The sequence below is a fragment of the Hyla sarda genome, chromosome 6 (genome assembly GCF_029499605.1).
Source record: "Hyla sarda isolate aHylSar1 chromosome 6, aHylSar1.hap1, whole genome shotgun sequence".
Lineage (NCBI taxonomy): Eukaryota > Metazoa > Chordata > Amphibia > Anura > Hylidae > Hyla > Hyla sarda.
Genome location: NC_079194.1, coordinates 303,497,081 through 303,522,605, shown reverse-complemented (window position 1 = coordinate 303,522,605; position 25,525 = coordinate 303,497,081). Strand labels below are relative to the sequence as shown.

Genomic DNA, 25,525 nt, shown 5'->3' with positions numbered 1-25,525 from the left:
AGTATTAGTTCGCTCAGACTTCCCTTCTTACCGGAAGTTATTTACCGGAAGGAACAGAAAACAGTGTCGCCTGTAGAGGTGTAAGTCGCCATTGTACTGGTTAGATACCTATACATGTAGATTCCTTGTATAGTTTTGTCGTTGTCCATTTACTGCAACCGTAAAGTGAGACTCGTTCACGCAGATCAAGTATTGCAACTTTCTAAGAAACTTTGAAGTTCCTCATTCTATAGATCTCTGCTTGCTGTCAGTGAATTAGAACATTCTTATTTACAGCCATAGGCTTTTCACCTGAGCAGACCTATATTACATCTCACAGCTGAGGGTTTGCTGCAGTTTTATCCAGTCTGAGTTGAAAACATCAGCAGAAATCTCCCAGCTGAAGGTTTGTTTCAATGTATCAGTGCCCTTACAGCCACATGTTCCTCCAGCTGTTGCCAAAACTACAACTCTCAGCATGCCTGGACAGCCTTTGGCATGCTGGGAGTTGTAGTTTTGCAGGAACTGAAGAGCCGCAGGTTGGAGACCACTGGTATCTAGTGTATGACGCCGTTCACATAGAATTTGTGTATTTATACAGTTTGTCAGGCAGAGATTACCTATATACAGTGCCTGACACTGTATATATAGGTAATCTCTGCCTGACACTGTATATATAGGTAATCTCTGCCTGACACTGTATATATAGGTAATCTCTGCCTGACACTGTATATATAGGTAATCTCTGCCTGACACTGTATATATAGGTAATCTCTGCCTGACACTGTATATAGTCTCTCTGCCTGACACTGTATATAGTCTCTCTCTGCCTGACACTGTATATAGGCTCTCTCTGCCTGACACTGTATATATAGGTAATCTCTGCCTGACACTGTATATAGTCTCTCTCTGCCTGACACTGTATATAGGTAATCTCTGCCTGACACTGTATATAGTCTCTCTCTGCCTGACACTGTATATAGGTACTCTCTGCCTGACACTGTATTTAGGTAATCTCTGCCTGACACTGTATATAGGCTCTCTCTGCCTGACACTGTATATATAGGTAATCTCTGCCTGACACTGTATATATAGGCTCTCTCTGCCTGACACTATATATAGTCTCTCTCTGCCTGACACTATATATAGGCTCTCTCTGCCTGACGCTGTATATAGGCTCTCTCTGCCTGACACTGTATATAGGCTCTCTATGCCTGACACTGTATATAGGCTCTCTATGCCTGACACTGTATATAGGCTCTCTCTGCCTGACACTGTATATAGGCTCTCTCTGCCTGACACTGTATATAGGCTCTCTCTGCCTGACACTGTATATAGGCTCTCTCTGCCTGACACTGTATTTATAGATAATCTCTGCCTGACACTGTATATAGGCTCTCTCTGCCTGACACTGTATATAGGCTCTCTCTGCATGACACTGTATATAGGTACTCTCTGCCTGACACTGTATATAAGTAATCTCTGCCTGACACTGTATATAGGCTCTCTCTGCCTGACACTGTATATAGTCTCTCTCTGCCTGACGCTGTATATAGGCTCTCTCTGACTGACGCTGTATATAGGCTCTCTCTGCCTGACACTGTATATATAGGTAATCTCTGCCTGACACTGTATATATAGGCTCTCTCTGCCTGACACTATATATAGTCTCTCTCTGCCTGACACTATATATAGGCTCTCTCTGCCTGACGCTGTATATAGGCTCTCTCTGCCTGACACTGTATATAGGCTCTCTATGCCTGACACTGTATATAGGCTCTCTATGCCTGACACTGTATATAGGCTCTCTCTGCCTGACACTGTATATAGGCTCTCTCTGCCTGACACTGTATATAGGCTCTCTCTGCCTGACACTGTATATAGGCTCTCTCTGCCTGACACTGTATATAGGCTCTCTCTGCCTGACACTGTATTTATAGATAATCTCTGCCTGACACTGTATATAGGCTCTCTCTGCCTGACACTGTATATAGGCTCTCTCTGCATGACACTGTATATAGGTACTCTCTGCCTGACACTGTATATAAGTAATCTCTGCCTGACACTGTATATAGGCTCTCTCTGCCTGACACTGTATATAGTCTCTCTCTGCCTGACACTGTATATAGGCACTCTCTGCCTGACACTGTATATAGGCTCTCTCTGCCTGACACTGTATATAGGCTCTCTCTGCCTGACACTGTATATAGGCTCTCTCTGCCTGACACTGTATATAGGCTCTCTCTGCCTGACACTGTATATAGGCTCTCTCTGCCTGACGCTGTATATAGGCTCTCTCTGCCTGACGCTGTATATAGGCTCTCTCTGCCTGACACTGTATATAGGCTCTCTCTGCCTGACACTGTATATAGGCACTCTCTGCCTGACACTGTATATAGGCACTCTCTGCCTGACACTGTATATAGGCTCTCTCTGCCTGACGCTGTATATAGGCTCTCTCTGCCTGACGCTGTATATAGGCTCTCTCTGCCTGACGCTGTATATAGGCTCTCTCTGACTGACGCTGTATATAGGCTCTCTCTGCCTGACGCTGTATATAGGCTCTCTCTGCCTGACACTGTATATAGGCTCTCTCTGCCTGACACTGTATATAGGCTCTCTCTGCCTGACACTATATATAGGCACTCTCTGCCTCACACTGTATATAGGCTCTCTCTGCCTGACACTATATATAGACTCTCTCTACCTGACACTGTATATAGGCTCTGTCTGCCTCACACTGTATATAGGCTCTCTCTGCCTCACACTATATATAGGCGCTCTCTCTGCCTGACACTATATATAGGCTCTCTCTGCCTGACACTGTATATAGGCTCTCTCTGCCTGACACTGTATATAGGCTCTCTCTGCCTGACACTGTATATAGGCACTCTCTGTCTGACACTGTATATAGGCTCTCTCTGCCTGACACTGTATATAGGCACTCTCTGCCTGACACTGTATATAGGCTCTCTCTGCCTGACACTGTATATAGGTACTCTCTGCCTGACACTGAATATAGGCTCTCTCTGCCTGACACTATATATAGGCTCTCTCTGCCTGACACTATATATAGGCACTCTCTGCCTGACACTATATATAGGCACTCTCTGCCTGACACTATATATAGGCACTCTCTGCCTGACACTGTATATAGGCACTCTCTGCCTGACACTTTATATAGGCTCTCTCTGCCTGACACTGTATATAGGTAATCTCTGCCTGACACTGTATATAGGTAATCTCTGTCTGACACTGTATATAGGTAATCTCTGCCTGACACTGTATATAGGCTCTCTCTGCCTGACACTGTATATAGGCTCTCTCTGCCCGACACTGTATATAGGCACTCTCTGCCTGACACTGTATATAGGCTCTCTCTGCCTGACACTGTATATAGGCTCTCTCTGCCTGACACTGTATATAGGCACTCTCTGCCTGACACTGTATATAGGCACTCTCTGCCTGACACTGTATATAGGCACTCTCTGCCTGACACTGTATATAGGCACTCTCTGCCTGACACTGTATATAGGCTCTCTCTGCCTGACACTGTATATAGTCTCTCTCTGCCTGACACTGTATATAGGCTCTCTCTGCCTGACACTATATATAGGCTCTCTCTGCCTGACACTGTATATAGGCTCTCTCTGCCTGACACTGTATATAGGCTCTCTCTGCCTGACACTGTATATATAGGTAATCTCTGCCTGACACTGTATATATAGGCTCTCTCTGCCTGACACTATATATAGTCTCTCTCTGCCTGACACTATATATAGGCTCTCTCTGCCTGACGCTGTATATAGGCTCTCTCTGCCTGACACTGTATATAGGCTCTCTATGCCTGACACTGTATATAGGCTCTCTATGCCTGACACTGTATATAGGCTCTCTCTGCCTGACACTGTATATAGGCTCTCTCTGCCTGACACTGTATATAGGCTCTCTCTGCCTGACACTGTATATAGGCTCTCTCTGCCTGACACTGTATATAGGCTCTCTCTGCCTGACACTGTATTTATAGATAATCTCTGCCTGACACTGTATATAGGCTCTCTCTGCCTGACACTGTATATAGGCTCTCTCTGCATGACACTGTATATAGGTACTCTCTGCCTGACACTGTATATAAGTAATCTCTGCCTGACACTGTATATAGGCTCTCTCTGCCTGACACTGTATATAGTCTCTCTCTGCCTGACACTGTATATAGGCACTCTCTGCCTGACACTGTATATAGGCTCTCTCTGCCTGACACTGTATATAGGCTCTCTCTGCCTGACACTGTATATAGGCTCTCTCTGCCTGACACTGTATATAGGCTCTCTCTGCCTGACACTGTATATAGGCTCTCTCTGCCTGACGCTGTATATAGGCTCTCTCTGCCTGACGCTGTATATAGGCTCTCTCTGCCTGACACTGTATATAGGCTCTCTCTGCCTGACACTGTATATAGGCACTCTCTGCCTGACACTGTATATAGGCACTCTCTGCCTGACACTGTATATAGGCTCTCTCTGCCTGACGCTGTATATAGGCTCTCTCTGCCTGACGCTGTATATAGGCTCTCTCTGCCTGACGCTGTATATAGGCTCTCTCTGCCTGACGCTGTATATAGGCTCTCTCTGCCTGACGCTGTATATAGGCTCTCTCTGCCTGACACTGTATATAGGCTCTCTCTGCCTGACACTGTATATAGGCTCTCTCTGCCTGACACTATATATAGGCACTCTCTGCCTCACACTGTATATAGGCTCTCTCTGCCTGACACTATATATAGACTCTCTCTACCTGACACTGTATATAGGCTCTGTCTGCCTCACACTGTATATAGGCTCTCTCTGCCTCACACTATATATAGGCGCTCTCTCTGCCTGACACTATATATAGGCTCTCTCTGCCTGACACTGTATATAGGCTCTCTCTGCCTGACACTGTATATAGGCTCTCTCTGCCTGACACTGTATATAGGCACTCTCTGTCTGACACTGTATATAGGCTCTCTCTGCCTGACACTGTATATAGGCACTCTCTGCCTGACACTGTATATAGGCTCTCTCTGCCTGACACTGTATATAGGTACTCTCTGCCTGACACTGAATATAGGCTCTCTCTGCCTGACACTATATATAGGCTCTCTCTGCCTGACACTATATATAGGCACTCTCTGCCTGACACTATATATAGGCACTCTCTGCCTGACACTATATATAGGCACTCTCTGCCTGACACTGTATATAGGCACTCTCTGCCTGACACTTTATATAGGCTCTCTCTGCCTGACACTGTATATAGGTAATCTCTGCCTGACACTGTATATAGGTAATCTCTGTCTGACACTGTATATAGGTAATCTCTGCCTGACACTGTATATAGGCTCTCTCTGCCTGACACTGTATATAGGCTCTCTCTGCCCGACACTGTATATAGGCACTCTCTGCCTGACACTGTATATAGGCTCTCTCTGCCTGACACTGTATATAGGCTCTCTCTGCCTGACACTGTATATAGGCACTCTCTGCCTGACACTGTATATAGGCACTCTCTGCCTGACACTGTATATAGGCACTCTCTGCCTGACACTGTATATAGGCACTCTCTGCCTGACACTGTATATAGGCTCTCTCTGCCTGACACTGTATATAGTCTCTCTCTGCCTGACACTGTATATAGGCTCTCTCTGCCTGACACTATATATAGGCTCTCTCTGCCTGACACTGTATATAGGCTCTCTCTGCCTGACACTGTATATAGGCTCTCTCTGCCTGACACTGTATATAGGCTCTCTCTGCCTGACACTGTATATAGGCTCTCTCTGCCTGACACTGTATATAGGCACTCTCTGCCTGACACTGTATATAGGCACTCTCTGCCTGACACTGTATATAGGCTCTCTCTGCCTGACACTGTATATAGGCTCTCTCTGCCTGACACTGTATATTGGCTCTCTCTGCCTGACACTGTATATAGGCTCTCTCTGGCTGACACTGTATATAGGCTCTCTCTGGCTGACACTGTATATAGACTCTCTCTGCCTGGCCCTGTATATAGGCAATCTCTGCCTAACACTGTATATAGGCACTCTCTGCCTGACACTGTATATATGCTCTCTCTGCCTGACACTGTATATAGGCTCTCTCTGGCTGACACTGTATATAGGCTCTCTCTGGCTGACACTGTATATAGGCTCTCTCTGCCTGACACTGTATATAGGCTCTCTCTGCCTGACACTGTATATAGTCTCTCTCTGCCTGACACTGTATATAGTCTCTCTCTGCCTGACACTGTATATAGTCTCTCTCTGCCTGACACTGTATATAGTCTCTCTCTGCCTGACGCTGTATATAGGCTCTCTCTGCCTGACGCTGTATATAGGCTCTCTCTGCCTGACACTGTATATAGGCACTCTCTGCCTGACACTGTATATAGGCACTCTCTGCCTGACACTGTATATAGGCTCTCTCTGCCTGACACTGTATATAGGCACTCTCTGCCTGACACTGTATATAGGCACTCTCTGTCTGACACTGTATATAGGCTCTCTCTGCCTGACACTGTATATAGGCTCTCTCTGCCTGACACTGTATATAGGCACTCTATTTCTGGCACTGTATATTGGCTCTCTCTGCCTGGCACTGTCCTCTCTGTCAAGCACTGTATATAGGTACTCTATTCCTGACACTGTATATAGGCTCTCTCTGCCTGACACTGTATATAGGCACTCTCTGCCTGACACTGTATATAGGCACTCTCTGCCTGACACTGTATATAGGCTCTCTCTGCCTGACACTGTATATAGTCTCTCTCTGCCTGACACTGTATATAGGTACTCTCTGCCTGGCCCTGTATATAGGCTCTCCCTGCCTGGCCCTGTATATAGGCTCTCCCTGCCTGGCCCTGTATATAGGCACTCTCTGCCTGACACTGTATATAGGCACTCTCTGCCTGACACTGTATATAGGCACTCTCTGCCTGACACTGTATATAGGCTCTCTCTGCCTGACACTGTATATAGGCACTCTCTGCCTGACACTGTATATAGGCACTCTCTGCCTGACACTGTATATAGGCACTCTCTGCCTGACACTGTATATAGGCTCTCTCTGCCTGACACTGTATATAGGCTCTCTCTGCCTGACACTGTATATAGGCACTCTATTTCTGGCACTGTATATTGGCTCTCTCTGCCTGGCACTGTCCTCTCTGTCAAGCACTGTATATAGGTACTCTATTCCTGACACTGTATATAGGCTCTCTGTGCCTGACACTGTATATAGGCACTCTCTGCCTGACACTGTATATAGGCACTCTCTGCCTGACACTGTATATAGGCTCTCTCTGCCTGACACTGTATATAGTCTCTCTCTGCCTGACACTGTATATAGGTACTCTCTGCCTGGCCCTGTATATAGGCTCTCCCTGCCTGGCCCTGTATATAGGCTCTCCCTGCCTGGCCCTGTATATAGGCACTCTCTGCCTGACACTGTATATAGGCACTCTCTGCCTGACACTGTATATAGGCACTCTCTGCCTGACACTGTATAAAGGCACTCTCTGCCTGACACTGTATATAGTCTCTTTCTGCCTGGCCCTGTATATAGTCTCTCCCTGCCTGACACTGTATATAGGCACTCTCCTCTCTGTCAAGCACTGTATATAGGTACTCTGTGCCTGACACTGTATATAGGTACTCTGTGCCTGACACTGTATATAGGTACTCTGTGCCTGACACTGTATATAGGCACTCTGCCTGACACTGTATATAGGCACTCTCTGCCTGACACTGTATATAGGCACTCTCTGCCTGACACTGTATATAGGCACTCTCTGCCTGACACTGTATATAGGCTCTCTCTGCCTGACACTGTATATAGGCTCTCTCTGCCTGACACTGTATATAGGCTCTCTCTGCCTGACACTGTATATAGGCACTCTATTTCTGGCACTGTATATTGGCTCTCTCTGCCTGGCACTGTCCTCTCTGTCAAGCACTGTATATAGGTACTCTATTCCTGACACTGTATATAGGCACTCTCTGCCTGGCACTGTATATAGGCTCTCTCTGCCTGACACTGTATATAGGCACTCTCTGCCTGACACTGTATATAGGCACTCTCTGCCTGACACTGTATATAGGCTCTCTCTGCCTGACACTGTATATAGTTTCTCTCTGCCTGACACTGTATATAGGCTCTCTCTGCCTGACACTATATATAGGCTCTCTCTGCCTGACACTGTATATAGGCTCTCTCTGCCTGACACTGTATATAGGCTCTCTCTGCCTGAAACTGTATATAGGCACTCTCTGCCTGACACTGTATATAGGCACTCTCTGCCTGACACTGTATATAGGCTCTCTCTGCCTGACACAGTATATTGTCTCTCTCTGCCTGACACTGTATATAGGCTCTCTCTGCCTCACACTGTATATAGGCTCTCTCTGGCTGACACTGTATATAGGCTCTCTCTGCCTGACCCTGTATATAGGCTCTCTCTGCCTGGCCCTGTATATAGGCAATCTCTGCCTGACACTGTATATAGGCTCTCTCTGCCCGACACTGTATATAGGCACTCTCTGCCTCACACTGTATATAGGCTCTCTGCCTGACACTGTATATAGGCTCTCTCTGCCTGACACTGTATATAGGCTCTCTCTGCCTGACACTGTATATAGGCTCTCTCTGGCTGACACTGTATATAGGCTCTCTCTGCCTCAGACTGTATATAGGCTCTCTCTGCCTGACACTGTATATAGGCACTCTCTGCCTGACACTGTATATAGTCTCTCTCTGCCTGACACTGTATATAGTCTCTCTCTGCCTGACGCTGTATATAGTCTCTCTCTGCCTGACGCTGTATATAGGCTCTCTCTGCCTGACGCTGTATATAGGCTCTCTCTGCCTGACGCTGTATATAGGCTCTCTCTGCCTGACACTGTATATAGGCTCTCTCTGCCTGACGCTGTATATAGGCTCTCTCTGCCTGACGCTGTATATAGGCTCTCTCTGCCTGACGCTGTATATAGGTAATCTCTGCCTGACACTGTATATAGGTAATCTCTGCCTGACACTGTATATAGGCAATCTCTGCCTGGCACTGTATATAGGCACTCTCTGCCTGACACTGTATATAGGCTCTCTCTGCCTGACACTGTATATAGGCACTCTCTGCCTGACACTGTATATAGGCACTCTCTGCCTGACACTGTATATAGGCTCTCTCTGCCTGACACTGTATATAGGCTCTCTCTGCCTGACACTGTATATAGGCTCTCTCTGCCTGAAACTGTATATAGGCTCTCTCTGCATGACACTGTATATAGGTACTCTCTGCCTGACACTGTATATAGTCTCTCTCTCTGCCTGACACTGTATATAGTCTCTCTCTCTGCCTGACACTGTATATAGGTAATCTCTGCCTGACACTGTATATAAGTAATCTCTGCCTTACACTGTATATATGCTCTCTCTGCCTGACACTGTATATAGGCTCTCTCTGCCTGACACTGTATATAGGTTCTCTCTGCCTGGCCCTGTATATAGGCTCTCTCTGCCTGACACTGTATAAAGGCTCTCTCTGCCTGACACTGTATATAGGCACTCCCTGCCTGACACTGTATATAGGCACTCCCTGCCTGACACTGTATATAGGCACTCCCTGCCTGACACTGTATATAGGCACTCCCTGCCTGACACTGTATAAAGGCACTCTCTGCCTGACACTGTATATAGGTAATCTCTGCCTGGCCCTGTATATAGGCTCTCCCTGCCTGGCCCTGTATATAGGCACTCTCTGCCTGACACTGTATATAGGCACTCTCTGCCTGACACTGTATAAAGGCTCTCTCTGTCTGACACTGTATATAGGCTCTCTCTGCCTGACACTGTATATAGTCTCTCCCTGCCTGGCCCTGTATATAGTCTCTCCCTGCCTGGCCCTGTATATAGTCTCTCCCTGCCTGGTACTGTATATAGGCACTCTCTGCCTGACACTGTATATAGGCACTCTCTACCTGACACTGTATAAAGGCACTCTCTGCCTGATATTGTATATAGGAATATTCTGCCTGTGTTATAGGACCCTTCCACCCCAAGTAGTTTGTGGCACTAACTGTCCTGTGTTTCTCTTTTCCAATAGGGTCATGTGACGCACACCTGAGACTTTTAGTTTCACTGACTCTCTGCAGTGCCCAGCTGTGGGGTGCAGGCACCTCTTTGTAGTCACTTTAGCTCCTCTGATGGTTGGTTGTTCTAGAACAGTGGTCTTCAACCTGCGGACCTTCAGATGTTGCAAAACTACAATTCCCAGCATGCCCGGACAGCCGTTGGCTGTCCGGACATGCTGGGAGTTGTAGTTTTACAACATCTGGAGGTCCACAGGTTGAAGACCACTGTTCTAGAAGACTCCATCCGAGTGTGGGCCTCTTACTTATGCATATTATAACTTGCTCTGACCATGACACAAAATGGCCACTAGATGGCAGCAGAGTACACAGTCTGTAAATCATACATAAGCAATACATATGACAAGCAGCAAAGTGCAAATATTACCAAATGTATCAAGATTAAAATGTTCTATGGAGGTTAAACAAACCCCCAACAGTCCTGGACTCCAGGCCCTTACCTGCACTTGAACGGTGCAACAAACCCTCAGCTGTAAAAAAAACAAAAAACTTGATTTAAAAGATTGACGCCATTGGATACAAGTCATGTGCTGATGATGAGGAGTCCGGATACAGTTTCTCAGAGGGGATACATGTCAAGAAAAGCAAAAAGCTACTTAAAGGGGTGGAAAAAAAATTCTAATCAACTGGCGATTTGAAAATTACTTCTAGTAAAAAAATCTTAATCCTTCCTGTACTTATCAGCTGCTGTATACTACAGAGGAAGTCATGCAGTCTTTCCAGTCTGACCACAGTGCTGTCCGGGTATGCTGGGAGTTGTAGTTTTGCCAAAGCACTGGTATAAGGCTAGTGCGGCATTTTCCAACCAGGGTGCTTCCAGCTGTTGCAAAACTACAACTCCCAGCATGCACTCCCCCATCTCTACATACACTAGCACATGTATTCTGCAGGAGGACACTTGCCCGAACCTTCTCTCCTCTGACATCCAGAGTCAGCAGAAAGTGAAGAGGCCATATTACATATAGATCAGTGTTTCCAAACTAGGGTGCCTCCAGCTGTTGCAAAACTACAACTCCCAGCATGCACTCCCCCATCTCTACATACACTAGCATATGTATTCTGCAGGAGGACACTTGCCCGACCCTTCTCTCCTCTGACATCCAGAGTCAACAGAGAGTCGAGAGGCCGTCATACACATAGGTCAGTGTTTCCAAACTAGGGTGCCTCCAGCTGTTGCAAAACTACAACTCCCAGCATGCACTCCCCATCTCTACATACTCCAGCACATGTATTCTACAGGGGGACACTTGCCCGACTCTTCTCTCCTCTGACATCCAGAGTCAACAGAAAGTGAAGAGGCCATATTACATATAGATCAGTGTTTCCAAACTAGGGTGCCTCCAGCTGTTGCAAAACTACATCTCCCAGCATGCACTCCCCCATCTCTACATACACTAGCACATGTATTCTTCAGGAGGACACTTGCCCGACCCTTCTCTCCTCTGACATCCAGAATCAACAGAAAGTCAAGAGGCCGTCATACACATAGATCAGTGTTTCCCAACTAGTTTTCTCCAGCTGTTTCAAAACTACAACTCCCAGCATGCCCGCACAGCCAAAGGCTGTGCGGGCATGCTGGGAGTTGTAGTTTTGCAATGGCTGGAGACACTAGTAAGGGAACACTAATTTAGATAAACCTAGTAAACCCATTTTCTCTCATCAGCTAAGAATTTTCAAAAACAGCGCCACCTCAGGTTGTGTACGGTATTACAACTTGTCTCCATTCACTTCAATGGAACTGAGCTGCAATACCACACGCAACCTGTGGACAGATGTGGCACTGTTTTTGAAAGGAAAAAAAAAAGCTTTTCGTTCTTGTGCAAAACTACAACTCTCAGCATGCTGTTGGCTGTCCAGGCATGCTGGGAGTTGTAGTTTTGCCAAAGCTACTGGAGCTGGGATTGATGCTGCTGTTTACCTGTCTCCATCCATACATGGTAATACATAAAGGTAATAGCTGCAGCTGGCACTCACCACGCTGGCACCACGTCCTGACCCCCCACTTACATGCCCCTCATTTTATCCCCCCTAAATATTTAACATATGAAGCCTGGCACTATAGCAGCCAAAGCGCACAGCGGGCACAGCTGTAAATCACAGGCTGTCAGTGCACAGATCTACCACTGGGTGTCACTGCAGAACAACACACATATAAGATAAAGCAACATAGCAGAAGGTATCACATGATGGGCTTGGATACAGCAATTCAGCAGACAGTATCATACTTGGTATGATTAGATCCAGCAACAAAGAAGGTATCACTTGGATACAGTGACTCAACAAGCAGTGTCACACATGATAGGCTCAGCGACTCAGGAGTCCGTCTCCCACATAAAAGGCTGAGATAAAACCGCTCAAAAGACAGTATCACAGATAGGATTAGATACATGACTCAGAAGACAGTATCACAGATATGATTAGATACATGACTCAGCAGACAGTATCACAGATAGGATTAGATACATGACTCAGAAGATAGTATCACAGTTAGGATTAGATACATGACTCAGCAGACAGTATCACATGTAATATTATTAGAAACAGCAACATAATAGGCAGTATCACACATGAGGGGGTTGGATACAGCAACAGGTATCACACATGATGGGGATAGCCATAGCAGCTCAACAGACAGCATTACTTATAGTAGTCTTAGATACAGTATCACACATGACAGGGTTAGATCAGGGCAGCACTGTTCAGTAATCGGTATCACACATGATAGACTTAGATGCATACTGTATTCAGCATGCAAAATATGATAGGATTAGATACCTCAGCTCAGTAGACAGCGCTGGTCTTAGATACTCTGCTCAGCAAATTGTATCACACAATATAACATTGGATACACAACTCAGCAGACAGTATCACACAGGATAGTAATAGATGATACAGCAGCTCAGCAGACAGTATTACACAGGATAGGATTAGATACACAGCTCAGCAGACAGTATCACATAGAATAGGTTTAGATACACAGCTCAGCAGACAGTATCACACAGGATAGGTTTAGATACACAGCTCAGCAGACAGTATTACACAGGATAGGATTAGATACACACCTCAGCAGACAGTATCACGCAGGATAGGATTAGATACACACCTCAGCAGACAGTATCACACAGGATATGATTAGATACACAGCTGAGCAGACAGTATCACACAGGATAGCATGAGATACACAGCTTAACAGACAGTATCACACAGGATAGGTTTAGGTACACAGCTCAGCAGACAGTATCACACAGGATAGGATTAGATACACAGCTCAGCAGACAGTATCACACAGGATAGGATTAGATACACAGCTCAGCAGACAGTATCACACAGGATAGGATTAGATACACAGCTCAGCAGACAGTATCACATAGGATAGGATTAGATACACTCTGATTGGTCATAACTCTGGTATATGTGATGTAACTATTATCAGCTGTAATATAGAGTATGATGGAGGCGGCTGATCACAGAATCTAATAATATATCACACAGATGAGTTCTCCACCGAGCAGACTCCCCGCCATCTCCACCCCAGCAGGTCTGTAATATCTATATCTGTAATATCTATATCTGTAATATCTATATCTGTAATATCTATATCTGTTATATATACATATATATATATCTGTTACATGTATATCTGTAATATCTATACCTGTAATATCTATATCTGTAATATCTATATCTGTAATATCTATATCTGTTATATCTATATCTGTTATATATATATCTGTAATATACCTTATATCTGTAATATACCTTATATCTGTAATATACCTTATATCTGTAATATACCTTATATCTGTAATGCACCTTATATCTGTAATATCTATATCTGTTATATATATATCTGTAATATATATCTGTAATATCTATATCTGCAATATCTATATGTAATACACCTTATATCTGTAATATCTATATATATATATATATATATATATATATATATATATATATATATATATACACCTTCTATCAGTAATACTCATTATTTCTATACTAATACTCTTAGATCACTTCTTTATATCTTCAGAATTACAACTTAACATAGTCTGATCTATATCATCATAGAGTTTATTTATTTTTTACAAAAGTAATACATGACAGATATGAGATAGATATGAGAGATAGATATGAGATATAGATAGATAGATTAGTTAGGAGTAGCCGTATTAGTCCAGTGATGCAAAAAGCAAAATTATCTATAGTTGCAGTATCTTGTAATACCTTTTTTATTGGACTAACAAGATTATGTAGAGAAGCTTTCGGGATTCCTCCCTTTATCAAGTCATAAGCATTTCTGAGCTCACAAGGAGAAAACACAGGTTTTCTCCTTGTGAGCTCAGAAATGCTTATGACTTGATAAAGGGAAGAATCCCGAAAGCTTCTCTACATAATCTTGTTAGTCCAATAAAAAAGGTATTACAAGATACTGCAACTATAGATAGATAGATAGATAGATATGAGATTGAGATATAGATAGATAGATAGATAGATAGATATGAGATAGATAGATATGAGATTGAGATAGATATGAGATGATAGATAGAAATATATATGAGATAAGTGAATTGTTCCCCGTATTTAGCTTTAGTACAGTTCTAATATCTGACCAATGACCTGGTACATATGGACCATTATAAAGTGTTTATAGTGAGAACATGAAGCCTTATATACCGGACATCAGCAGAATTACTGGTTTATACTTTATATACATTCAGCTCACAGAGCATTGTCTAGACTGGATACAACTGTAGACCCTGGATATATTTCTACTTACTGACAGCAAGCAGAGCTCTTACAAGCTGTGAGGGCTGGAGGCACAAAGTACAATATAAAGCTGCAGAACTTTTCATTATACAGTGATCAGCGGGAGCCCCCTTTATGTATCATCACATATCTGAGGCAATGTTCACATAATTCGGTAATTTATTTTACACCCTTGTAGATTGTATGGAAAGATGGTATAATAATATGGTAGATAATATCAGCGCACACATTGTTCTCTGCAGTGAATAGAAATCTTGTATTCACACAGTGCAGTCTGAGGCCACAGTCATTGACAGGTAGCAGTGTTATGGCATTTTTGCTGCAGTTTTCATCACTGATTTTAATAGGAAAATACACAGAATATAGGGGCACTCCAGTGGAATTATTTAAATCAACTGGTGCCAGAAAGTTAAGCAGATATGTAAATTATTTCTATTAAAAAATCTTAATCTTTCCAGTACTTATTAGCTGCTGAATACTACAGAGGAAGTTCTTTTCTTTTTGCAACACAGAGCTCTCTGCTGACATCATGAGCACAGTGCTCTCTGCTGACACCTCTGTCCATTTTAGGAACTGTCCAGAGCAGCATATGTTTGCTATGGGGATTTTCTCCTACTCTGGACAGTTCTTAAAATGGACAGAGGTGTCAGCAGGGAGCACTGTGCTCGTGATGTCAGCAGAGAGCTCTGTGTTCCAAAAAGAAAAGAACTTCCTCTGTAGTATTCAGCAGCTAATAAGTACTGGAAGTATTGAGATTTTTTAATACAAGTAATTTACAAATCTGTTTAACTTTCTGGCACCAGTTGATTTAAATAAATAAATCTTGTGATTGAGTCTTTTAATGCCGTTCCACAATCACATTTCCCATAGACACAATGCTGACGCCTGCAGCTTCCTATGTGATGTTACAGACCCTTCCTGAATGTGCAGCGGCCGCCATTATCTCCATTACTTTATTGAGGGATTTTTTTTTGGTTCATCCAGGAACATCAGGATATTTTGTCCCCTCTCCTCCCTGATCCAAACCCCGATATAATCGGTTCCGCTCTTATTCTTATTGCCAATGGTTCTATGACTAGTAATGAGAAGCATAGACCATATTCAAATTCACAATATTTTGTGAATATTTGGATGAATATTCGTCCTATATTTGGAAATTTCGCATATTCATTCACAAAATGCGCATGCGCGATTATATCTTTCAACTAACTAGTTTCCTATTGGTTGCTAGGAATGTTGCTAACCTCTGACAACTGTTCCGGTCCGCCGCTCCAACCGTGAACACTCATCCCCCCCCCGCTCTCCCGGCTGGGCTGCAACTCTCATCGTGGGATGCGCCCGCATGCGAATCGCGACCCATCCCTTACCTGCTCCTGCTCTGGCCTCCAAGTCATCTGCCTCACAGGTCATTGGATCCACATCCAGCAGCGTTACAACAACTGTATTTGCATCCTTCTCATTGGCCGACAAGCTAAAAGAAGGGAGGGATCAGTGTCCTCTGGAAGTGACGATATTTGCATAATTTTTGCATAAAACTTTCATTTGTATATCCGCCTTCTTTGGACCACTTTTTATTTACACAGTAATCATCATTGTGATGTGTACTGTGAAAAAAAAATATATATACATTTGCGATATTCTAAATATTTGCGAAATGGTGAAGTGGCGATATTCGTGAAAATAATTCGCTATTCAAATATTCGCACTCAACACTATCTATGACCATTGCAAATAACAGGGGGGGAGAGGGGGCAACCCTTCCTGGTACCTCTTGACCGAGTGAATCCCTTAGGCTAGGTTCAGACTAAGTTTTAAAATTTCCGTCCGAAATTCCGCTTGGTAAAAAAGTACATGTGAGTCAATGGGATTACCGTGCACCTGTTCATACTTCGGATTTTTTCACTCGGAATTTGCGTGTCTAATTTCCGCATGAAGAAAGGAGGTGCAGAATCCCATTGACTTCAATGGGACTCTCATTTCCCGGCGGATTTTTGTTCAAACGCGGAATGTAGGCAGATTGAAAATCCGTGCGGATTTGAGTCAGAAATTTAAATATGATCAGCCCACTGGTTCTTGGACTAGCCCACATTGAAAATATTGACTGACCTGGTTTGGGTCATGTGATCACATGGTCCAAAAGGGGCTGAACTTGGCTCGTAGCACTCCCACTGTTTTCTGCTTGTAATTGAAGCAGAAATTTAAGGCGGATTTGGTGGCGTCATTTCCGTGCGGAATAGCGGCGGATTACTCGCGGAAATGACAAAATTACGCATGAAACTGAAAAACTCTTTTGGAGGCGGAAAATAGTCGCCGAAAATTTTGCAGGCAGACAGTCGGAAATTCCATAGTCTGAACCTAGCCTTAGATCTCATGCCGTCTACTAGAGATGAGCGAACTTACAGTAAATTCGATTCGTCACGAACTTCTCGGCTCGGCAGTTGATGACTTATCCTGCATAAATGACTTCAGCTGTCAGGTGCTCCGGTGGGCTGGAAAAGGTGGATACATTCCTAGGAGACTCTTTCCTAGGACTGTATCCACCTTTTCCAGCCCACCGGAGCACAGGAAAGCTGAACTCATTGATGCAGGATAAGTCATCAACTGCCGAGCCGAGAAGTTTGTGACGAATCGAATTTACTGTAAGTTCGCTCATCTCTACTGTCTACCACTATCTGAGTTGATGCATCTTTATACAACAATTTGATCAATTAAATCAGGTCTCCCTTTATCCCATACTTCTTCAGTACCTCCCAAAGAATGTCCTATTCCACCCTATTGAGCGCATTAAAGGGGTATTCCAGGAAAAAATACTTAATTTTTTTGTTTAATATCAACTGGCTCCAGAAAGTTAAACAGATTTGTAAATTAAAGTCCAAAAGAGATGAAAGAAGAAACGGATCACTCACCGATATGAATGCTGTGAACTTTATAGAGGGCTTAATGCAGCGGCTACATATGGGTCGATGTCAATGGCAGGGCAGGAGGTGTAGCAGAGCCCTGTCCAAAGCGACGGCACCGTTTCACGCCCTGTGGGTCGATGTCAATGGCAGGGCAGGAGGTGTAGCAGAGCCCTGTCCAAAGCGACGGCACCGTTTCACGCCCTGTGGGTCGATGTCAATGGCAGGGCAGGAGGTGTAGCAGAGCCCTGTCCGAAGCGACGGCGCCGTTTCACGCCCTGTGGGTCGATGTCAATGGCAGGGCAGGAGGTGTAGCAGAGCCCTGTCCAAAGCGACGGTGCCGTTTCACGCCCTGTGGGCCGATGTCAATGGCAGGGCAGGAGGTGTAGCAGAGCCCTGCCGGAAGCGACGGCGCCGTTTCACGCCCTGTGGGTTGATGTCAATGGCAGGGCAGGAGGTGTAGCAGAGCCCTGTCCGAAGCGACTGTGCCGTTTCACGCCCTGTGGGTCGGTGTCAATGGCAGGGCAGGAGGTGTAGCAGAGCCCTGTCCGAAGCAACGGCGCTGTTTCACGCCCTGTGGGTCGATGTCAATGGCAGGGCACGAAGTGTAGCAGAGCCCTGTCCGAAGCGACGCGCCGTTTCACGCCCTGTGGGTCGATGTCAATGGCAGGGCAGGAGGTGTAGCAGAGCCCTGTCCGAAGCGACGGTGCCGTTTCACGCCCTGTGGGTCGGTGTCAATGGCAGGGCAGGAGGTGTAGCAGAGCCCTGTCCGAAGCGACGGCGCCGTTTCACGCCCTGTGGGTCGATGTTAATGGCAGGGCAGGAAGTGTAGCAGAGCCCTGTCCGAAGCGACGCACCGTTTCACGCCCTGTGGGTCGATGTCAATGGCAGGGCAGGAGGTGTAGCAGAGCCCTGTCCGAAGCGACGGTGCCATTTCACGCCCTGTGGGGCGATGTCAATGGCAGGGCAGGAGGTGTAGCAGAGCCCTGTCCGAAGCGACGGCGCCGTTTCACGCCCACAGGGCGTGAAACTGCGCCGTCGCTTCGGACAGGGCTCTGCTACACCTCCTGCCCTGCCATTGACATCGACCCATATGTAGCCGCTGCATTAAGCCCTCAATAAAGTTCACAGCATTCAGATCGGTGAGTGATCCGTTTCTTCTTTCATCTCTTTCGGACTTTGGCTTTCACTTCATCTGTATAAGCGAGAGCACCGCCGACATACAGCTGTTGATCACTAGCGCTCAGCCCTCTGACAGCATTATTCAGTTGTGCTTCTTACCCCAAGGCAGTGCCAGGTGTTCAGCTTGATTTCGAGATTTGTAAATTACTTCTATTAAAAAAATCTTAATCCTTCCAATAGTTATCAGCTGCTGAAGTTGAGTTGCTGTTTTCTGTCTGACAACAGTGCTCTCTGCTGACATCTCTGCTTGTCTCGGGAACTGCACAGAGTAGAAGAGGTTTGCTATGGGGATTTGCTTCTACTCTGGAGAGTTCCCAAGACACGTGTTATCAGAGAGCACTTAGACAGAAAAGAACAACTCAACTTCAGCAGCTCATAAGTACTGAAAGGTTTAAGATTTTTTTAATTGAAGTAATTTACAAATCTGTTTAACTTTCTGGAGCCAGTTGATATATAAAAAAAAGTTTTTTTTCCTGGATAACCTCTTTAACCCCTTAATGACGCAGGACGTATATTTACGTCCTCCGCCGGCTCCCGCGATATGCCGCAGGGTCACACGGTGTCCCCGCATCATATCGGGTCAGTCCCGGCGGCTATCAACGGCCGGGACCCGCGGCTAATACAGGACATCACCGATCGCGGTGATGACCTGTATTAACCCTTCAGACGCGGTGATCAAAGCTGACCGCCGCGTCTGAAGTGAAAGTGAAAGTATCCCGGCTGCTCAGTCGGGCTGTTCGGGACCGCCACTGTGAAATCGCAGCTTCCCGAACAGCTTACAGGACACCGGGAGGGACCTTACCTGCCTCCTCGGTGTCCGATTGAAGAATGACTGCTCCGTGCCTGAGATCCAGGCAGGAGCAGTCAAGCGCCGATAACGCTGATCACAGGCGTGTTAATATATGCCAGTGATAAGCATGAGAGATCAGTGTGTGCAGTGTTATAGGTCCCTATGGGATAACAATGATCAGTAAAAGAGATCAGTGTGTGCAGTGTTATAGGTCCCTATGGGATAACAATGATCAGTATAAGAGATCAGCATGTGCAGTGTTATAGGTCCCTATGGGATAACAATGATCAGTATAGGAGATCAGCGTGTGCAGTGTTATAGGTCCCTATGGGATAACAATGATCAGTATAAGAGATCAGTGTGTGCAGTGTTATAGGTCCCTATGGGATAACAATGATCAGTATAAGAGATCAGCATGTGCAGTGTTATAGGTCCCTATGGGATAACAATGATCAGTATAGGAGATCAGCGTGTGCAGTGTTATAGGTCCCTATGGGACCTATAACACTGCAAAAAAAAAAGTTAAAAATATAGTGTTAATAAAGGTCATTTAACCCCTTCCCTAATAAAAGTTTGAATCACCTCCTTTTTCCCATAAAAAAATAAAAGTGTAAATAAATAAAAAAATAAACATATGTGGTATCGCCGCGTGCGGAAATGTTCGATCTATAAAAATATATCATTAATTAAACCGCACGGTCAATGGCGTACGTGCAAAAAAATTCAAAAGTCCAAAAAAGCGTATTTTTGGTCACTTTTTATACCATTAAAAAATTAATAAAAAGTTATCAAAAAGTCCGATCAAAACAAAAATCATACCGATAAAAACTTCAGATCACGGCGCAAAAAATGAGTCCACATACCGCCCTGTATGTGAAAAAATAAAAAGTTATAGGGGGTCAGAAGATGACAATTTTAAACGTATAAATTTTCCTGCATGTAGTTATGATTTTTTCCAGAAGTGCGACAAAATCAAACCTATATAAGTAGGGGATCATTTTAACCGTATGGACCTACAGAATAATGATAAGGTGTAATTTTTACCGAAATATGCACTGCGTAGAAACGGAAGCCCCCAAAATTTACAAAATGGCGTTTTTGTCTTCAATTTTGTCGCACAATGATTTTTTTCCCCATTTTGCCGTGAATTTTTGGGTAAAATGACTGATGTCAATGCAAAGTAGAATTGGTGATGCAATCTTTGCATTAATTTTCCCAAAATCTGTCAAAATTTGTGCTATTGTACCAGAATCGCACAAATCACAGTAAAAACAAAAGAAAGGGTAATTTTTTTCCCATGAATTTGTAAAAACACACACAAAAAACCCAAAGAAATGCAGTAGAAATGGTCAATTCACTTTCACCACATAACAATATTTCTCTAAAAAACAAATAGACAAGACACACTTGGGATAAGAAAGCGCATAAAAACTGCACATAGTGTGAACTGACCCCCCAACCTACCCCCAAATTTAATCAGTTTACTTGGGAGACCTCAGCAGCCTAATTTAATGACCAGGTGCAGTGATTAGACTCCTACCCCCCCCCCCCCTCTCTCTCTCTCTCTACAAAGCCAGAGGATTAATGGAAATGTAGGCAGCACATAAGCGGATCCCCAGCATGTATAACGCTACGGATCCGCCGCTGAAGAACCACTGTATGCTGCCTTTACAGGTGCCTGTTCGGAGCGGCAATCCACCGCTATGAGCAAACACACTGCGATGTGCGAGTCGCCGCGCACATGCACAGTATCGCACATCGCAGCTGCTCTTGGCCTAGCTCAGGGAGCAGGGGGAGTGGCCGCGATGTGTGCGAGTACACTGCGCATGTGCGGCAACTCACACATCGCAGCAGTGTGTCTGCTCGTAGCGGCGTATTGACGCTCCGAGCAGGCACATCTAAAGGAACCCTGTAGGGGTCCTTCAGCGGGAGATCTGCAGCGTAAAATACTCTGTGGATCCACTCGTCTGAACGTACCTTTTAGGAAATAATTTCAGTAATGAAATTGGAATCAGCACGGCTGAAAACTCACGCCTGCCACATCAGCTAAAACAGGTAAGCACAAGGCATACACAAGAACCTCCAAATTGTCCTCTATATAAGCATCAAAAATAAATTCTCATGGTTTAGAGTTTGCTACAATTGTATCCAGTGTAGACATTCTAGCCCTACTCCATACTGATACATTGTATCAAGTCAGTAGAGAGAGAGAGAGAGAGAGAGAGAGAGAGAGCCTGCAAAGAGGCTGGGTTCACATCATGTTTTTGCCATACTGTTTTCAATCAGTTTTTCTAAAGAAAACCGTATGGCAAAAAAAAAAAACGGATGGAACCGTATGGGAAAAAGTTAACCGTATGCGTTTTTAAACCGTATGCTGTTTTTAAAAGTGCATACAATTCCATCCGTTTTTATTTAAAAAAAACTAAAACATATGTTTTTGATGATTTTGTCCATTTTTAATGGGAAGGGTGTTGGGTGGGGACTTTAGAATGCAAATGCACATGTGCAAAGTAAAAACCGTATACGGTTTCCCGTATGGAACTGTATACATGTGCGTTTCCCATTGACGTCCATGTTAAAAAAAAAAAAGGTATGCGGTTGCAGTACGGTTTAAAAACCGGAGTCAAAACCGTGGTTGAGCACGTTTTTGTCTCCGGTTTAAAAACCGTACTGCAACCGCTTAAGTTTTTTTTTTTTTTACATGGACGTCAATGGGAAACTCGCATGTATACAGTTCCATATGGGAAACCGTATACGGTTTTTACTTTGCACAAAGTCCCCACCCAACACCCCTCCCATTAAAAATGGACAACATTTTCAAAAACGTATATATATATATTTTTTTTAATAAAAACTGACGGAACCGTATGCACTTTTAAAAACAGTATACGGTTTAAAAACGCATACGGTTTACTTTTTCCCATACGGTTCCATCCATTTTTTTGCCATACGGTTTTCTTTAGAAAAACTGATTGAAAACAGTACGGCAAAAACGTGGTGTGAACCAACAGACTGTTAGTGGGTGCCCCCTATATACTGCACTGACTGTATATCCACAGGGGATCGTTCACCCCAAGTATTGCTCCAGATGCCACGGTTCTCGCACTTGCTATTCCTCGTATATATTTCTTCAGTCTTCTGCTTTGCACCTGCCACACATCACTAGAGCGCGGCTATATGTGCCGGTAATTGGATCCGCAACGCCAGCGCCTAAATGGGGGGCAAAGGGGAACAGTGCAGGTTAGGTGATAGCCCAGAGCGGCCGGGACCTAGCAACCGGGTATTTATTATCAAACACATACAGTGCATGCAACCTGCCACCTGTTATGTCACATCACTACAAGTCCCAGCATGCCCCATGCATCCCGTTGAAGGGTGCTTCAAAACCAGATGTTGCAAAACTACAACTCTCAACATGCCCGGACAGCCAAAGGCTGTCCGGGCATGCTGGGAGTTGTAGTTTTGCATCAGAAGAAAAAAAAAAAGGCCTGATTTCTTTCAGAAACAGTGCCACACCTGTCATCAGGCTCTGTTTGGTAATGCGGCTCAGTTAAATTGACATGACGAGCCAAGTTGTAATACCACACACAACCTGAGGATGCGCTGTTTTTGGAAATTATAAGCTCTGTTTATTTCTTTTGCAGCATTAGGCCTTGCCCTGCCTGTAGAGGGAGCTGATGAGAGAAAAAGGGGTTTATCGAAGTTAGTGTTCCCTAACGAGTGTGTCTTCAGCTGTTGCAAAACTACAACTCCCAGCATGACCGGACAGCCTGTCCAGGCATGCCGGCAGTTGTAGTTTTTCAACAGCTGGAGGCACCCTGGTTGGGAAACATTGATCTTTGTGTACGATGGCCTCTTGACTCTTTGTTGACTCTGGATGTCAGAGGAGAGAAGGGTCAGGCAAGTGTCCTCCTGCAGAATGCATGTGCTAGTGTATGCAGGGATAGGAGTGCATGCTGGGAGTTGTATTTTAGGAGCAGCTGGAGGCACAATGTTAGGAAACACTGATCTATGTGTACGATGGCCTCTTGACTGTCTGATGACTCTGGATGTCAGAGGAGAGAATGGTTGGGCAAGTGTCCCCCTGCAGAATACATGTGCTAGTATATGGCATTGCATGCTGGGAGTTGTAGTTTTGCAACAGCTGGAGGCACACTGGTTGGTAGACACTGATGTGTACGGTGGCCTCTCGACTCTATTGACTCTGGATGTCAGAGGAGAGAAGGTTGGGCAAGTGTCCTCCTGCAGAATACATGTACTAATGTATGCAGAAAAGAGGAGTGCATGCTGGGAGTTTTGCAACAGCTGGAGGCACACTGGTTGGAAAATGTCGCACTAGTGCACTGAACCAGACTTTTCCCAGTTTGGCGCCATTGTTTGGGGGCAGTGCAGGGTCTTGTTCACACTATGAAGTCACCGTGCAGTACGTGAAGCCTTTACCTGTTATGGACGGCGCAGGTGAGGGGCGCACCTTAGAAGGCAATGATATCGCCGCTCTACGCAGTAACCTTTGTCGTGTTTGTTTAGAGCCATGTAAGGTGAGAACACGACTTTTGCTGCAGATAAAACTCACAGTTATTGATTAATGGGAAAAGATCTCTGGAGACCTGGAGTATACAGACGACGCCATCCGCGGCAAAGTGTATACATCGCCATCTCCGCCGCAACCACAAAAAGAGGCAACCGAGAATCTGACAATTCTACCAAAAAGGAGGTAAATGACATCCAATGACATTCTACTATAAAAGTCGTCTGCTTGTTTTCATGCTAAGAATTAGTTTTCAATCTGTGGAAAGATTTGCGCAATAGAAACGGAATGGAAACCGTCAGCAAGCAGATCCGTCAATTGCAAATTGCTAATGGTTTCCTTGTTGAAAAAATTATTAATATTATTATTATAATTATTATTGTTATTTTGATTATTATAAATAGTATTATTATTAAAATATTATTATTATTGTTATTTTGATTATTATAAATATTATTATTAATAAAATAATAATAATGATGATAATTTTTATTATTATTATTGTTATTTTGATTATTATAAATAATATTATTACTATTATTATTATTTGCATATACTGCACAATTTGAAAACACAATAAATGTTTCACTGATTTTGATTTTATTTACTTACATGCAACTAAATTTTGCTACAGATGCAGTTTGTATCTGCAAATAGTCTGTAACATTTTGCGCACATTCAGTGACTTTTAGCAGCATATCCTAAATGTTCTCATGAGTAGATGTCCCCTAGGTTCAGACTACGGAATCACCAGATTGAAAATTTCCATCTAGAAATTCCGAGTGCGGCCAGGAGTGTGAATCATTCGGCACTAGGACCGCGCGGACATTGCAGTCTCCAATAGACTACAATGTGTTCCGCGAGTAGATCCGCCTGAAGAATGAGCAACGCCATTCTTCAGGAGGAATTTTTTAAGAGGATTTTCCGTTCACAAATTCCGCTTCAAAAATTCTGAAGTGTGGCAGATGAACAGATGGAAAGAGGATAGCTACTTCCTCAGTGTGGATCTACCAGAGGCGGTATGGCTGACAGAGGTAATAGTCACCTACTTCCTGTTCCTGAAATTAAAGAGAAAATATCTGCAGTGTATATAGCTAAGATTACAAGAGAAAGAGACTGAACAGATGACACAGACTGCACACAGGGACTGCACAGGAGGAAGAGACTGCACACAGGGACTGCACAGGAGG

The 25,525-nt window shown here is 44.4% G+C and overlaps 1 protein-coding gene across 1 annotated transcript in view; it reads left to right on the top strand.

Annotated features, from left to right (window-relative positions):
• The first annotated feature begins 24,349 nt into the window (after window positions 1-24,349).
• Window positions 24,350-25,525, top strand: part of MICAL2 (microtubule associated monooxygenase, calponin and LIM domain containing 2) — a 238,036-nt gene continuing 236,860 nt past the window's right edge. The window contains exon 1 of the mRNA XM_056527942.1: window positions 24,350-24,521. The gene's annotated coding sequence lies outside the window, so the exon portion shown is untranslated. The remainder of the gene's footprint in view (window positions 24,522-25,525) is intronic.